At 48.4% G+C, this 16882-nt stretch overlaps 1 protein-coding gene across 1 annotated transcript in view; it reads right to left on the bottom strand.

Moving 5' to 3' along the window:
• Positions 1 to 15682, bottom strand: part of THRA (thyroid hormone receptor alpha) — a 112108-nt gene extending 96426 nt beyond the window's left edge. The window contains exon 1 of the mRNA XM_083708844.1: positions 15239 to 15682. The gene's annotated coding sequence lies outside the window, so the exon portion shown is untranslated. The remainder of the gene's footprint in view (positions 1 to 15238) is intronic.
• Positions 15683 to 16882: the final 1200 nt, after the last annotated feature.

The following is a 16882-nucleotide window of genomic DNA, read 5'->3' as shown; positions in this document are numbered from 1 at the left end:
GGAAAAGGTTGCTGACCCCTGCCTCTGCCTTAGACTTATAGAACGGTAGAATTTGAAGGGACCCCGTGGTCCAACCCCCTGCAATCGGGAAGTTCTTCCTGATGTTTAGTAGGAATCTCCTTTTCTGGTTCATAATAATAGCAATCAGATCTATTTTTCTAGAAAAAGAGGTGCAGGATCTCACCATGAACACCACCCTCTTACTCTTAGAATGGTAATGGTGCCCACCTGAGAGGTGTCAGAGTTCTGGCAAGTTCCAGCTGAAAAAGTCCTGATAGTAGTAGTAGTAATTTATTATATACTGCCCATCTTGCTAAAAACCCGCAGAGATGGAACAGCTGGCTGGGCCAGGGAGGTGATCAATGCCTCTTTACGAGGTGGGGTGGTCCCTGCCTGTTTGAAAGAGGCAGTGGTAAAACCACTCCTTAAGAAACCTTCCCTGGATTTGGAAAGCCTAACTAACCACAGGCCAGTTGCTAATCTCCCTTTCCTGAACAAGGTTCTGGAGTGAATGGCCGTAGACCAGATCCAGGCACTTTTGGAAGAAACTGATTTTCTGGATCCATTTCGATCAGGGCTTAGGCCCAGAAACTGCTTGGGTTGCCCTGTATGATAACCTCTGTTGAGAGAGAGACAACGGGAACACGTCCCTGTTAATTCTTCTCAACCTCGCAGCAGCTTTCCATACCATCGACCATGGTATCCTTTTGGAGCGACTGTCCAAGCAAGGCGTGGGCTGGGGGGGGGACACAAGGGCTTTTCTTCCCACCCCCAGCATTTTAAAAAACCCCGGGACCTCTTCTGAAGGCCGGCGGGGGGCGAAAGTCTTTGCTCCCCCTGCCTGCCTTCCCGGGAGAGTGGAGAAACGCAGCGTGATTCTCCGCTATCCCGGACGGATTTTGAAGGCAGGCGGGGGGGGGGGAGCAAAGACTTTCGCCCCCCGCCGGCCTTCAGAAGAGGTCCTCTTCTGAAGGCTGGCGGGGGGCAAAAGTCTTTGTCCCCCCTGCCTGCCTTCCCGGGGGCTTTTAAATCGCCCCGGGACAGCGGAGAAGTCCTCCGCTGTCCCGGGGCAATCTTAAAATGCTGGCGAGCGGCAGCGAAGCCTTCGCTGCAGCCCGCCAGCATTTTAAAAAACCCAGGGACAGCGGAGGACTTCTCTGCTGTCCCGGGGCGATTTAAAAGCCCCCGGGAAGGCAGGCGGGGGGACAAAGACTTTCGCCCCCCGCCAGCCTTCAGAAGAGGTCATGGACCTCTTCTGAAGGCTGGCGGGGGGCGAAAGTCTTTGCTCCCCCCCGCCCGCCTTCAAAAGCCGTCCGGGATAGCGGAGAAACACGCTGCGTTTCTCCACTCTCCCGGGAAGGCAGGCAGGGGGGAGCAAAGACTTTCGCCCCCCGCCGGCCTTCAGAAGAGGTCCCGGGGTTTTTTAAAATGCTGGGGGTGGGAAGAAAAGCCCTTGTGTCCCCCCCCCAGCCTTCAGAAGAGGTCGGGGGACAGACTGTCCCCAGACCTGGTCTGAAGGCGGTTTCCATAGGAACGCATTGATTGATTTTCAATGCATTCCTATGGGAAACCGTGCTTCGCAAGACGAAAAACTCGCAAGAAGAAAAAACTTGCGGAACAAATTAATTTCGTCTTGCGAGGCACCACTGTACGTTGTCAGCAGTATGCTGATGAAACTCAGCTCTATTTATCCTTTATATCTGTAGGTAAGGCAGTGGAACTGCTGGGCTAGTGTCTTGGACTGGATAGTGGACTGGATGAGAAGCAACAAACTGAAACTCAATCCAGATAGGACCAAGGCACTGTTAGTAGGTAGATTGCTAGACTGGATGGATGGGAGATTGCCTGCTCTTGATGGAGTTACACTTCCTCTGAAGGAGCAGGTTCATAGTTTGGGGCTACTCCCGGATCCTTTGCTGTCTCTCAAGGCTCAGGTGGCCTCAGTGGCCCAGATTGCCTTCCATCAGCTTCGGCTACGCCCCTATCTGGACAGGGATAGCCTAACTACTGTTGTCCATGCTCTGGAAACCTCAAGGTTGGATTATTGCAATGCATTATACGTAGGGCAGCCTTTGAAGATGCGTTCAGAAACTTCAGTACAGAATTCAGCGGCCAGGTTGCTCACTGGAGCAAGATGGTTTGAGCATATTATACCAATCCTGGTCTGACCACACTGGCTACCAATTAGTTTGTGGGCCCAATTCAAAGTGCGGGTTTTGACCTAGAAAGCCTTAAACAGTTCAGGACCGCAATACCTCACAGACTGCCTCTTTCCATATGAACCTACCCAGACCCTGAGATCATCTTCTGAGGCCCTCCTCCTCGAGAGGTCTGGAGGGTGGCAACACAAGAACGGGGCCTTCTCTGCAGTGGCTCCCCATCTGTGGAATGCTCTCCCCAGGGAAGTTTGCCTGACACCTTCATTATACACCTTTAGGCACCAAGCAAAAACGTTCCTTTTTAACCAGGCTATTGATTTGGTCCTGAACCGTTTAAGGCTTTCTAGGTCAAATCAATCAATATTTGATTGATTCTATGCCTTTTTAAAATGTGGGGTTTGGGGGGGGAGTTATTGGTTTTTTTTTTTTATTTTGATTATGTATTTCGTAGTTTTAGATTTAGATTTTATTCTGTGAGCCGCCCTGAGACCTCCGGGTATAGGGCAATATATAAATTCAATTAATAATAATAATCTGACTGGGTTGCCCCAGCCACTCTGAGTGACTCCCAACAAACAAACAAAAAAAAAGAGTAAAAGCACAACATAACATCACACACTAAAAACTTCCCTCCAGATGTCTTTTAAAAATCACATAGTTGTTTATCTGTTTGACATCTGCTCGAAGGATGTTCCACAGGGTGGGTGCGAATACCGAAAAAGCCCTCTGCCTGGTTCCCTGTAACCTCACCTCTCGCAATGAGGGAACCACCAGAAACCATCAGAGCTGGATCTCAGTGTCCGGGCTGGATGATGGGGGTGGAGACACTCCTTCAGATCCTACCCTCCGGAGCAGGAAGAAACATACTCCGTCTTTCATGTGAGACCAATCGGTCCATGTAGTTCAGTACTGTCTGTCTAGAGTTTCCAACAGGAGACATTCTAAGTCCGAACTTTAGATGTCAGGGATTGAACGTGGGGTGTTCTGCTTTACGGCTGAGCTATGGCCTTTTCCTGTCATGAAGCTTGATTCCAGTCCTGACATGAAAGCACAGAAGAGCGGATATGCAAGACCGTCGGAAGACAGAGGACTGTGGTCCACTCAGGAAACCCCTCCAACTCTCACTAACAGATGAGCATATGGAAACAAAGCTACACCATCCTTCAAATGCAGCTTTAAATCTAGCCGCTGGATGCAACTGCCAACACAGCCTGCCTAGTTAGCAGAGTAAGGAGGGGGAACAGGTCACAGAGGAATGAGAGAGTCAGAAGCTGATTGGACAGCTGTGAGAACAGCAAAGGATTTAAAGATTGTACTGACTGAGACTCCTGATACCTAGCATTTCATAGGGAGGCTAGATTTGTTGCCGAGACGTGGAAACTGCAGGCAGGCTTTTTTTCAAGGGGACTAGAAGCGTGACTTTTGAAAGATAAACACAGGAATGTGTTTCAGTACATACCTGTGTATGTAAGCCTATTGCATAATACCACAGGCAAAACAAAAGACACACAAGCAGGTCCCTGCCATGAGGAGCCTACAATATAAGCTTGCCACATTCATGACAAGCCAGCAGATTTTCTGTCAGCAGCTGTACATTCTACTTTCATGACACAATCACAGACAAGCTCCTCCTGTCTTCACCCTTAATCTGTCTCTTACAGGCTGATCCAACCTCCCTTTCCCACTTAGGGGTTATTCCACTTAGGGAATTGAGAGCAGAAAAGCAGAGGGAGGGGGGCACTTAATCCTTTCCCCACCGGCTGTTTTCCCACTCAAAATCACCTTCAGTTGTGCAGGGTGGAGAAGGGAGAGCAGATAGGGAGCACTGCCTCTGCTTCCTCATTGCTCAAAACTGCAGCCTCTCAAAGCTGTTTTTCTTTTCTTTCTTAAAAGCCGTATATTATTATTGTTGTTATTATTATTATTATTACTATAACAACATACTTTTTTTATAACCTGCCTTTTCCCCCTGACAGGGACCCTTGGCGGTTTACGGATAAAATAAGAACAGTTAAAAGCATAGGGAGGGGGACAAATATCGTAAAAAACAATTGAACATTAATATAAATATATAGGTGAGAAATATTAAAAACATACAAATAAAAACAGCATGGCACCAGCCCTTTCATTAAAAACAGTCAGTTCTCAAAAGCCTGTTGGAATAAGGCGCCCTTCAATAAATGTCTTTGCATGCAACCTGTCTTTATTGCTAATTTATTAATTAAATTTATATACCGCCCTTCATCCACAGATCTCAGGGCAGTTCACAAGTTAAAATATAGGATAAAAGCCCAAAATAAATAGTTTCAACAAAACAAAACAAAACAACCTCTCCCCCCCAAACACATTGAAAAGGCTGTGGGATATTAATCAGCCTTGGTTGAAGAGGAATGTTTTCGCCTGGCACCTAAATATATATAATGAAGGTACCAGTCAATCCTCCCTGGGGAGAGCATTCCACAAATGGAAGCTGCTGCAGAAAAGGCCTGTTCTCGTGTTGCCACTTTCCTGACCTCTCCTGGATGAGGCACACGAAGAAGGGCCTCAGGTGATGATCACAGAGACCCGGTCAGTTTATATGGGGAGAGGTGGTTCTTGAGGTATTGCAGTCCTGAGCCATTTAAGGCTTTATAGGTCAAAACAACAACAGCAGCACTTTGAATTGGGCCCAGAAACCGGTTGACAGCCAGTGCAGTTGGGCCTGGATCCGTGTAATATGCTCAAACCGCCAAGTCGCTCTGCTCTGTTATACTCACTCCCTGAATCACCTCACAGCCCCAAGTTTTAGTCTTCATTTAAAAATCCCCAGAAATCTGTGTTTTTAATGTACCAAACGGAACAATAAATATTTCAAAAAGCCTTAGCCTTGTTGTATCCAATACTAGCCCTACTCAGAGTAGACCCGCTGAAGTTCATTAACATGACTAACTTAGGTTCATTAATTCTGACGGGTCTACTCATCAAATACAACTTACGTTGGAAACAACTCATTTGCACCCCGCAGCATATTTCTTGGTGCACAAGAGCCAGGCGTCCACAATTTTTTGCTTCCCGGCCCAATAGATGTGGAAAGCCAAACTGGGTTTAACAGGTTAATAAGCTTTGGGAAAGGATCTGGGAGCCCACATTCTGGTGTTTTTCTAAATGCCCACAAGGTTAGAACAAGAATGGCTTAGAGCCCAGTTATTGGGAGTTGCAAACCTGTAGCATTGCAGTTTGGGAAAAGATTAAAGGCCGCCTCGTATTATTTACTTGTTTGTTTGTTTAAGAGATTTGTAGGCAGCATACCAGGGCTATGCCCTTGTGAAGTAACATACCACTTCTGCACAGTTCCTCTCTTGCGCTCAGTCCTTCGTGGAGATATAAATAGGAAGTGCAACTCTGCCCCAGGCTGAATTCGCCTGGAAATGTGCTTCATGTGAACTGGGGTCTCTAAACAGTCATACCTTGGTTGTCAAATGCCCTGGAACTCAGACGTTTTGGCTCCCAAACGCCGCAAACCCGGAGGTCATTGTTCCGGTTTGCAAACATTCTTTGGGAACACAAACATCTGGTGGGGCTTCCACGGCTTCTGATTGCCTGCAGGAGCTTTCTACAGCTAATCAGAAGTCGCGATTCAGTTTTCGAACGTTTTGGAAGTCAAACAGACTTCCGGAACGGATTCTGTCCTACTTCCAAGGTATGACTTTATGGGGAGATGCACCAGAGGCATGCTGCGATTAACACAGATTGTGGCGGCACCTTTTTTGAGATACCTCACGTTGTGGCAGCTGCATATACAGCCTCCATAAGAAAGCACAGAGAGCTGGTGTTCAGGCAGAGATCACTGACAAATGTGAACCACTTTAACTGGCCCTCAAATCCATATAACCGAAAGGCCCTGTATAAAAGTCTAGGGCCTTCTTTAGCAATGCCTTCATAGTGCTGTAGCCTAGGACAGCTCACTGTCTTCAAGCCCCTTCTCTGTAAAATGGGAATAAAAGAGGGCTAGGAATCTACTGTGGGACAGCTATCCTTTGTCCACTCACTTTTTACAGGGCACCGGCATGATATCATAACAGTTTGCTTTCCCCAACCCTGTAAGGTTCTTCTGTCTTATTTGCAACTTCAAAAAATCTGTCCTCCCCCTGCTGCCACCCTAAAAAAATAATAATGTTGCAATAGTAGTGCAGTCCCAGCTTGGTGCTGCTCTTTCAACTGTGGCTTTGACCCGTGCAGCAACCTCCCCAGTGGGTGCATCTATTGACACACCTTTAGAATTTGGCACAACTCCGTTTGCCCGCCAGTGCCAGTTCAGTTCCCCCTTTCAAAATCAATCTTTTAATTTGCACCTTTTCTATATATATTTAAAATTATTAAAATATATTCAGAATAGCACCTACTCTGACAAGCATTTTAGCACAAATCTGAACACTGATTTTAACTCTGTGTGTGTGTGTGTTTCCTTTTGCATCAGCACTCTTATAGCACTATTTCGTTTTTTCTTATATATTTATCACTTTTCTTCCATCACAGACCTCAAGGGTTCCTAGGCAGCATCTTCTACTTTAAGAAACTGTGCAGACACATTGGAATTTCAAAGGTGTCTTAGCACAGTCTCTTCCCGCCTCCCCCCCCCCCAAGTTATTTAAAAAGTGTTTGGAAAAAATCAAAACGAGGTGCTCAGGTGAATTGTCCTAGGTGGGGACCCATAAGACTTTATCGTACCAACTAGAGACTAGGCTAGAGACCAGCGCAGATGCAAAATATTAGGATGGGCAAGAGAGAGAAACCATGCAACATGCTATACCCCTTCCCCAACACGCATTTAGCATAGAAAGTCAACTATGGCTCCTTTTGCAGCTTACAATAAATGTGCCTCGATAGAAACCACGAGACGAGGGAAGTGTAAATAGAAACAAGAAATAAATGTTCAGGTTTCGTTGGCCTTGAAGTCCCCTTCTCCGTTAGCCACCTCTTGACGGTCCCGCCTCATTCATTAAAAGACAAAGATAACAAAACAATGTTCTGTTCTAAATGTAATCTTCAACAAAGCATTGCAGTGTGGAGTGCTCCTCTTCAGGGTCACAACCACTCTTTCAGGATATAGTACTCCCATTGCACATCACAGGATACAGTACTCCATTTCATTCTACTGCACATCTCTCCGCCACAGATCATGGCTTCCACTCCTCACCATCAGCAAAAGGACTGTATTCCACAGCCACGGAGCATGCTCAGTTCACACTGGGCTGTTTATAGAGTTCCTTCTCCTTATGGGCTCTTTCTAAGCATTTTGTTTTAATCCTTCAGCTGGACTCCAGTAACATCTGAAGGACCACAGTTCCCCATTCCTGATATACAGGATAATGCACCTCTGAGCATGCACAGACTAATTTCCCCTCTTTATTGAGCAAATTCCATCGCATCTGGAATTAAGGAAGCAGTCTTAAATCTAAGGTAGCCGGCAGGCTCCCAATGCAGGTCCAAGCCTGGTCACCTCTGTTTCCAACAATTAAGTACTGCCCCTTTATCCTTTCAACAGCATTCTGATAACTGCGTCTGAATATTTTTCAAACTCCTAGCAGTATCCCCATACTAACACTGAAGCATATGTTAGCTTTCCATACCTTACCATCTTCATTTCATTTTAAACACAGCGCCATTACTGGAAAGATGAGAAGTGTTTGTTGTTGCTGTTCTAAAAAATTGCAATGTACTCTAATCATGATAATTTTTCGCCGCCACCACTGCATCTGCTCATTAATCCACAAGGCTGAAATCCCCATATGCAAAAAAAAGAGCAGAGGCAGTACAGAAGAGGCATTTGTGGCAGTGGCCTGGGAGGAACCTCCAGGCAGATTCAAACAAGTCAACCGAACGACCAAGGACAGAAAGAAGGCAACTGTCCCCTCTCTAAATTCCAGGTAACCTGACTTGGACGAAGCCGTATCTTCAAGGCCAAAGGCTGAGAATTAACATAAATGCCAGTGCAAGGGGAGATGTTTAGTGTGCAGTTTTCCTCTTTTCAGTATGCAATTCAAAGAACAATTTTTTAAGGGCAATAATAAAACTCAACAAAAATAAAATTCCAATGCAACAACCACTCACCTATCAAATCTCCCACCCGCCCAGATTTCATAGTACATTTAGAAACAGCTACAACACCAGTGCCCAGGTCAAAGCCCCTCCAGACCAATTTGTATGTCTGCAAAACTATCCCTGGCTGTAGTCTAAAAATGGAGTAACAGACAGGAGCCTGAGAGAACTCCCATAGCTGATGGGAGGCAAAGTCCTCAAAGGTGAACAAATGATCATTATTGTTAATTAATTAAATTTGTGGGTGGCACTGTGGTCTAAACCACTGAGCCTCTTGGGCTTGCCGATCGAAAGCTCGACGGTTCGGATCACTGCGACGGGGTGAGCTCCCATTGCTCTGTCCCAGCTGCTGCCAACCTAGCAGTTTGAAAGCACGCCAGTGCAAATAGATAAACAGGTACTGCTGCAGCGGGAAGGTAAATGGTGTTTCCATGTGCTCTGGCATCCGTTACGGTGTTCCGTTGTGCCAGAAGCGGTTTAGTCATGCTGGCCACATGACCTGGAAAGCTGTCTGTGGACAAATGCTGGCTCCCTCGGCCCGAAAGCGAGATGAGTGCCGCAACCCCATAGTAGCCTTCGACTGCACTTAACCGTCCAGGGGTCCTTTACCTTTTTGCCTGCTTTGTCTTGCCCAAGGCATCCAATAGCAACTTGGAACCAAACAAGCAGACAAAAAACTCCACGGAGATACATTAAAACCAAGAGGAAGGATAAATGATGGAATGTGGTTAACAGTGACAATATTCAGCCAAAACTTCCCTACCCACCACACCCCGGCTCCTTTTCCACTTTTTTTCCAGGCTATGCCATTTTTGCCCCTTTGCTAGGGAGATGTTTGAGGGAATCTTTAAGGCTTCAATCAGAAGAGGCCTCTGTAGTGGCCTCAGAAACAGCATTTCTGCCCAGTGGAGCTGGGCCTGTTTTCTGCCCAACTTCGCCACCCCGCCCCTTTGAATCAACCATTTATATCAAAACTGTCAGGGGAAGAGACTCTCCACGTGGGTTTCACAGCTGACATACCCTCCGCCCACCGCCACCCTCACACAGCAACTCCACCTGCTTCTGCCAGGCGTGGTGAACTCTGCTCCACTTCCACATCTCCCTTCGGGAAGCAAGAGGGAATTTGGAAAGAGAAAAAGCAGCGGCAGACCTGCGTGCCTCAGAAGACCCGGCCGGGGTGGCCTATACTGTACTGTAACTTGACGGCGAACTGCCTGAAGACGTGCTAGGCCACAGCAACAGGGGAGGGGCGAGTCTGCTTGGCTCGCGTCTGATCAACAAGTTCTCCCCAGACCAGCTTCTCGGGTGGCTTCCTTCCAGCAGGGTTTGCCCTTCCCTGACGCCTTGCAGGGACTGAGAGCTGCTTTTCACCAAAGGGGTGGCTTGTGGGCGTGCAGCATTCAGCTGCTGCTACCTGCCAGAAGCAGAGCAAAAGCGAGGGTGCAAATACAGGCCAAAAGGAGAAATTGCAGCATCTAACCAGGGAGTTCTGATTCCCCATGCGAAAACTTTGGCAGAGAGGGCATTAATAAGCTGTTGTCACGTTATCGGAGGATCTCGCTTCTGTCACAAACTGCTCGCTAGATTGTCCTAAGCATGCCACTGCGTCTCAGCCTAATACCACCACCGGTCTTCTTGACAAGTTTGTTGTAAGGATTACCGAGATAAATACACACAGCGCACTTACAATTTAGACAGAGCATTATATCTTTCAGCGTATTATTATAACAACGCACTCCACCACCAACACCAGTGGCAGTGAAGAAGAAACAAACCCTCAGATCTCGCTGCTGTAGCACAAAACCTCTAGGTACCAACATTTGCCTGGAACATAGTAAGGGAAAGAATGCCTATGGGCATGTGCAGAGTGTTTCCCTCATTACTGAATCGCCACAACTTCTGGGATTAAGTAGATGGTTCCCACCTAGGTCTGAGCTCCAGCACCTCTTATTTTATAACCTTCTTGGCATCAACCTCCCCTAACCAAAAAAAGCCGCTACACACCGTGGTTACGAAAATACACAACTCACAGTTTCTGCACTCTGGGGTTTTCTGAATGCTCTTGGAAATGTCAGCTTTTTAGTCCGTGGCTCGGAAAACCAATGTGCATATGGACTTTTTTTTTTAGGCACAGCTTTTCCAGCTCCCAATAACATGTATCTAGGCATCTAGGCACAACAAAACACTGTTGGAAATTGTTTTATTAGTGGGCATTTAACTTTGTTGAAAGTTTGCAAAGAGTGGCTATTTCTCTGGCAGTGTTCTGCCCATTCCTGAGTCCCAAGATCTCTAATCTTTGGGGAAAGTCTGCCATGCCTGGGTTTCCTGCTAAGAGACCATGTGTCCTTGGTTTCTGGCACCAGAGGATAGTGCCACTAATGCTGGCTGAGTGCTTCCAGGGCCTCCTCCACTGCAGCAGTGAAACTCAGACAGCCATACTGTGTAAAAGGTCAGCCTATGTTGCTGTTGCTACACAAGAACCAGTGTGGTGCAATGGAAAGACTACTGTGTCAAATGCACCAGGGACAGAAGCAACACCCTTACCCGACCATGAAGCTCACCAAATGGCTCCAAGCAAGGTATTATCTATTGGCCAAGCCTCCTAATATGTATATCCCCCACAACTGCTTGGGTGGTCATGCAAGCTGAGTGCTAACTGTATGTATAAGTGCACACTTGTGAGCAAATGTATATAGGTACTGTATTCCTACAAGGCACGTGCAAATATTATACTTCCTGCATATACAGCAAGCAAGAAACTTGGGCACACACTGCAACTGAGTGCATACACACCCTTGCGCGGCAAACCCGTACAATGTGCAGACCAGACACCAGTGCACACCTCTAAAAGGAAGATACACATACACACCCCCAATATACATAAGTGTTGGGTTTAGAGGGGGTGCATGAAATCACGTTAACGTAAAGAAATGTTTACAATGAAAAATAATCCAGTAATCTGTGACGGCAAACAGACCGGCCTGGGACGTCTCTGAGCAAGAAGGGAAATGAACGATGTAAGATTAACCCTAGAAGCAAATGCTCAAGTGGGTAAGCAAACCCAGCATATCACCCTGCAGTCTGCTCTGTTCTCTGCAATGGCAGCAGCAACTTGTCAATACGGAAAGGAGAATCAGCAATGGTCCCAGGGGAAGGGTATCCCCCAGAGTCATCGCAACCAAAGGTCAAACCAGCATTGTAGCATTCACCAGCCGGAAGCCACGGCACACAGCATTGGCTAACGGTGCTGCCACCAAGTCCGAGGTGTACCACGCGAGTGTGGGCACACGTCTGCTAATAATTATTTACATAGCTAATAATGTTTACAGGTAGGGAAACCTGTTTGGTTGTTGTCAGGAAGCTTCCAGCAAAAGCACAATCACCCACATATCGTACAGGCAGTTCAGGCTTGCAACCAGAATGCTGCCCTTCAGCTGCCCACTGCAGATTATTCCCCACAGTGGCACCTCTGGGCTCCTACGAAACATTGCCTGGGCACAGCCATAGCAAAGCAGAGCACCCATTCGCCCTATCAGATATATTCTCTCTCTCTCTCTCTCTCTCTCTCTCTCTCTCTCTCTCTCACACACACACACACACACACACAGCCCCACCTTCAGGACAAGCACCCCTTACATTCCAGTACCAACCAAAAATGTTCCATCTACAAATACAAGTCACCAGAGCCAGGAACCTGTTTTTTGATGCAAAGGGCAGCATATCTGAGCACACACAAAGTGTATTTCCTACCACTGTAGAGTAATCACAGTTTGCTTCTTCCACGCCTCTGGAACTGGGACGGAAGGGCTTCCAAAGCTGGACAGCACAACATCTCTCTCTCTCTCTCTCTCGAGAATCTGAAAGGATACTTGAAAAGCAGTGTCCTCTCTCTCCTTTCCTTAGCCAACAGCAGGGACAATACATTCTGATGCTTTTGCCAAGCCCCAGTTGCCTGGGAATAAGGGAATTTACAGGTCCTCCGTGTGTGTGTGTGTGTGTGTGTGTGTGTGTGTGTGTGGAGGGGGGCATGTGTAACACACACACACACACTTCAAATCCAGCAGGGGTGTTTTCACATGTGTCACCAAAAGACCCTTACAACTTCCTTTCGAGTCTTTTAAATGCACAAATGGTGCCATTGTGATATACAAAGGCAAAGAGGGACATTTCAAATTTTAAAATATTTACTGTAACGTTTTATAAGGGTAGGGAATGCGGGGAGGGGGGAGACACAGGACAGGACAACGACAGTGAAGGACTTTCAGTGTACCGACGGAGGAAAACGCCCCAAGTCTGCCCTAAGCTCTTTGCGATGTTGACAAAACTCTGCTCTCGCAGGAAAATAAAGGATTTATGGGTTGGATTCCCAGCTTTGACCTCCGACTTTGGACAAGTCACATTGCCTGGCCTGCGCTCACCCCTCCATTGCTTACAGGCCGCATAAGCTCCTTTAGGATGGGCAAGGCTGAAGTTGCTCTCCAGGTCACGACCTTTGCCCTTTTACCCACTACCAACATGCAACCAACACTTGTAACTTCCTTCAAAGCCTACTAGCTATAGAATTTCTTTCTTTAAAGAAAGAAAAGGCACAGTTGCGCCTCCCCACCCCCCGCAGTAAAAGGTGACTTTGATACCACCCTCCCTGCTCCCCATACACAGAGCAAAAGTCATCTCGCTCTCCGAAGGGAGGTAATGTGACAATTAATATTGCATGGTGATATGGCAGGGCAAGGCAGCTAAAGGCGGACATAGGGAGATCCCTACATGGGGGTCAGAGTGGGAGCTAAAGGCTAGTGAAAGAAGAGAGAGGGACACGGGTCCAGAGGGAGTGGAGGGGGTCGCACATGCACACATCCAGACAGAGAGCGCTGGACCCACATAGAAAGAAACAAGGTCCGACCTGAGAGGCGGACTGAATTCTCCACCTAACCAAGCCACCTTTCCCCTCCAGCACACCTGCCCCCTCCTCTCCCCCACCCAAAAAACCCCCTGCGCCCCACATTTTCAGGGGAAAGGGGCTGAAAGGTGCCTGGCTTGACCCTGTCACCTCTTGCTGACCCACAGTAAGGGACAGTCCTCTAGGGACAGCCTTGTGTCAAAGGGCAGGCCCTCTTCCTCCCCCTTCCTTTGCGTCCTGCACCCCACCTTAACGGGCACCAGCAAGGAAAATGTGTGGAAGTGGGGAGCTTTTGCTGCAATTAAATATATATACATATACAAACAGCAAGTCCAAGTCTGCCGAGAAGAGGGAGGAGGCAGCGTTTGCAGTTCCCCCCTCGGGCCAGATGCGTGCAAAAACTTGCATGCTGTCTGGGCTGCCATGGACATAAAAACAGGGGCACAATTCCAGGCCACAGCAGCATATCAGAGCTATCCTGCACACACTGCCACCACCGCTGTCTCCATTTTCACATTTAAATAAAATATGTCACAGGGAGCTGGGGGTGAGAAGCTTTTGCAGACACACATCTCAAGGCTTTTGATTTTTAAGAACCAGGATGCATTAGCAGCAAGGATTAAACCAGCCCCCCCCCCCCCAGTCATGTCCCATCATGGACAGCTGTCACCACGACCACAGAACTGAGGATCAGCGTCGACCCTCAGGACCCCCCTTCCTTCAAGGACAGGCTCCCTGCTGCATGGGTCCCTTTCAACCCAAAGTAACCCCCTTCCTCCCCCCTCTCTCTGATCAAGCCAAGAGGGGGAACTCATCACTCACCCCTCCGACCCTTCCCCTCCCATATTTGGGGGGGGGCAAGAAGGACTGCAACATGCAAAGTTAAATCCAGCTCAACCAGTGACGAGATCCAGCTCGAAAATGGGCCCTGCTGCCAATGTGAAACAAACACTACGCAGTCCCCCCTACAGCCCCCCCAGACTTGTGATCGGCCAGCCACATGCCAAACGTCCTTATTTTTTAAGAAAATATTTACCCATATTTGCCCCCCTTTAAACACCAATAGAAAATAAAACGCCATCCCCTCTCCAAACTCCTCCACCCCAAAGTGAATGTCAAAACTAGTTTCCTAGCTGTGGCCTTTGCAAACCATTTTTTAAAAAAAGAGTTAAATATAACAAGTAAAATGAAATAAGAAAAACATAAACCCACTCGGGATTAGAATTCGAGGCACCACTAGTGCCAAGTACTGGATTCACACAAGGAGAAAAAAAGATATATATATCAATCCAACCCAAATAGCTGCTTTATCTCCTAGTTAAGTTGCAGAACACATAATCTTGATTACTGTGGTACATTATAGAGAATTTTGCTTTTGCGAGGAATCACTCCAATTCCAACCTCTTATTTCTGCATGGGAAAAATTACTGCAAACCCCAAGTTGGCACAAACCTCCTGATGAGGGTAGTAAACAAACCAGCAAAAAAATGTTAAAGGAAGTGTGTGTGTGTCCCTTTTTCTTCCCTCTCTCCTTAAAAGCACTCTCCTCTCCATTGCTGGGGAAAAGACAGTATATATATGTGTGTGTGTGTGTCTGTATGTGCGTGCCACACATACACACACATATATGGCACGCATATATATATATATATATATATATATATATATATATATATATATATAGTGCCAAACCCGATGGGGGAGGAGAGAAGATGCGGGGTGGAGAAGAGTAAGTGATGAGATTAAACGAGAAAGGGGGGGGGGGTGGAAGAGAGACGAGAAAACATTGCGCTCCACAAGATTCCAGAGACCAAAAAAAAAAATCTCTATATGGAAAGTGGGGGGGGGGGCTGTTCCACCTTTTTTCCCACCACCCCTGCCCGATCTCCTTTAGATTTGCAACGTTGGCAGTGACAGGAACAGCTGCGATGGGACGGGGAGCGCAGGGTGGAGACAGCTGGGAGAGGGTGGGGGGCCGGGAACGGAAGACATATTGGGGTTCAGGAACGCGAAGGAAGGAAGGAAACCACCACCACCCCTCCCCAAAGAGGATCCTCGGAAACGCGCCATCCCCTTCGCCTCCTCTCGGCCCCCTGCAACCTACCTCGGGTTGCTGCTGCTGCTGCTGCTGCCGCCGCCGCTTCTCCTCGTCTTCTTCTTCGTCTTCTTCTCTCTCTCCCCCCGCCCCCCTTCTTTGCAAGCAGGAAGCTGGCGTCGTGCCCCCCTCCCCTTCCCCTCGCCTTGCTTGCAAGCTGGAGTTTCCCCGCGCGCTTCTTTCGGTGCAGCCCCCGGGGAGGGGATCGGCTCGGGTGCTCGGCGCGCCTGCGAGAAGACGGGCCCGGAGCGGCGAAGGCGAAGGCGGCGGCAGGGACGGCGGCGGCGGCGGAGAGGGGTTTGTAAGATCCTGGCTTGGGCAGCGGCGGCGCTCGCCTGGTGTGTTTGTGTCACTCGAGCTGGGGAAATGGACTCGAGAGCCGAAGGGAAGGAGGCCGGCCTGGCTCCTCCTCCTCTCCTCCTCCTCCCCACAGCCGCCGCCGCCGCCTTGGCTAACGCCTGCACCCTGCAGGCCGAGGGCGAGTGCGCCAGGGCGCGCGGCGGCGGTCCCTGCGCGGCGGATCTTTCGCGGCCGGAGGTGGGTTCTTGGAGCAAGAGCGCCCAACTCCTCCCGGCGCCAAGTTCTCGCCAGCCCGCGCGCCCCGACAGCGTTGCCCCGCGCTGCGCAGAAAGACACGCCGGCTTTTGCCAAGCGGACAAGCCGCCGGCTTCTCGCAGCATCTCTGCTCGAGCTTTTTCCATAGGCTTGTAAAGCCGGGTCCTGCGTGGGCTTGATGGGAAAGTGATTCCCTCTTGAGTTCCGCGGGGCAGAACTCCAAAGGGAATGCCCGGAGAGTTGCTGCCGGGGTTATAAATAAATAAAGGTGCCAAGGGGTTGAAGCTTTCAGTGTTTTCCTTCGAAAGTTTTACGGTCTGTGCAACAGACTGGAACCCAACCGAGGAAGCGTTCCCATCAATCATTGCTCGGGCTGCACGCTGATTTTGGCATACCTGTTGGAGGGTGGGGAAAGTTGGTACTCCCGTTCTTGGGAAAGAGCCCCAGGGTGTGGTCTGAAAGGCACATTTTGGTTTTTTGGGTCATCTTGCTGAAGCTAAACCACGTGGCTGTCCTCTATGCTGCCTTGAATGTCATGGAAGAAATTCAGGATAGACACAATAAATAAGGAAAGACTGGGACCTTATTATTATTATTTCATGCCACTCCACAACTAACAGCTATCCTACTCTTTAATTGAGAAACCATGTCTCTGCAGTAGAACACATCTCTGGTAGGGTGGGAGATAGGGAGGTCCAAGACCAATGACGGGGAGTGGAGCCAACTTGTTTTGTCCCTATCATCCTCCCTGCTGAGTTCAGTGGACCCATCCAGGTCCAAGGCCCTGCCCATTGCTTGGCTTAATGCAGAATGTCAACCCCCTTGGTACCTCCTTCAGTTCTCTCTCATCCATGTGGCTACATTGGTTGCAAAGGGAGTCTTCGGATTTAAGGAGAAAGTGTGGCTTCACAATCCACATTAAGCAAAGTATGGAGGCTCCCTAAGGGTGTTGACAGCTAGGGCCACCCAATTGTAAGTAATAAGGTATGGGAAGTGTGGCTGGTTAGGAGTTGACTGAGGTTGGTGAGAATGGCCCTGCCCCATTCACCTAAAACAGTGATGGCCAAACTTGGCCCCCCAGCTGTTTTTGGACTACAA

Source organism: Podarcis gaigeae (genome assembly GCF_964106915.1).
Source record: "Podarcis gaigeae genome assembly, chromosome: 13".
Taxonomy (NCBI): domain Eukaryota; kingdom Metazoa; phylum Chordata; class Lepidosauria; order Squamata; family Lacertidae; genus Podarcis; species Podarcis gaigeae.
Note: the sequence above shows the minus strand (reverse complement) of the source record. Positions and strands in the feature narration are given on the sequence as shown.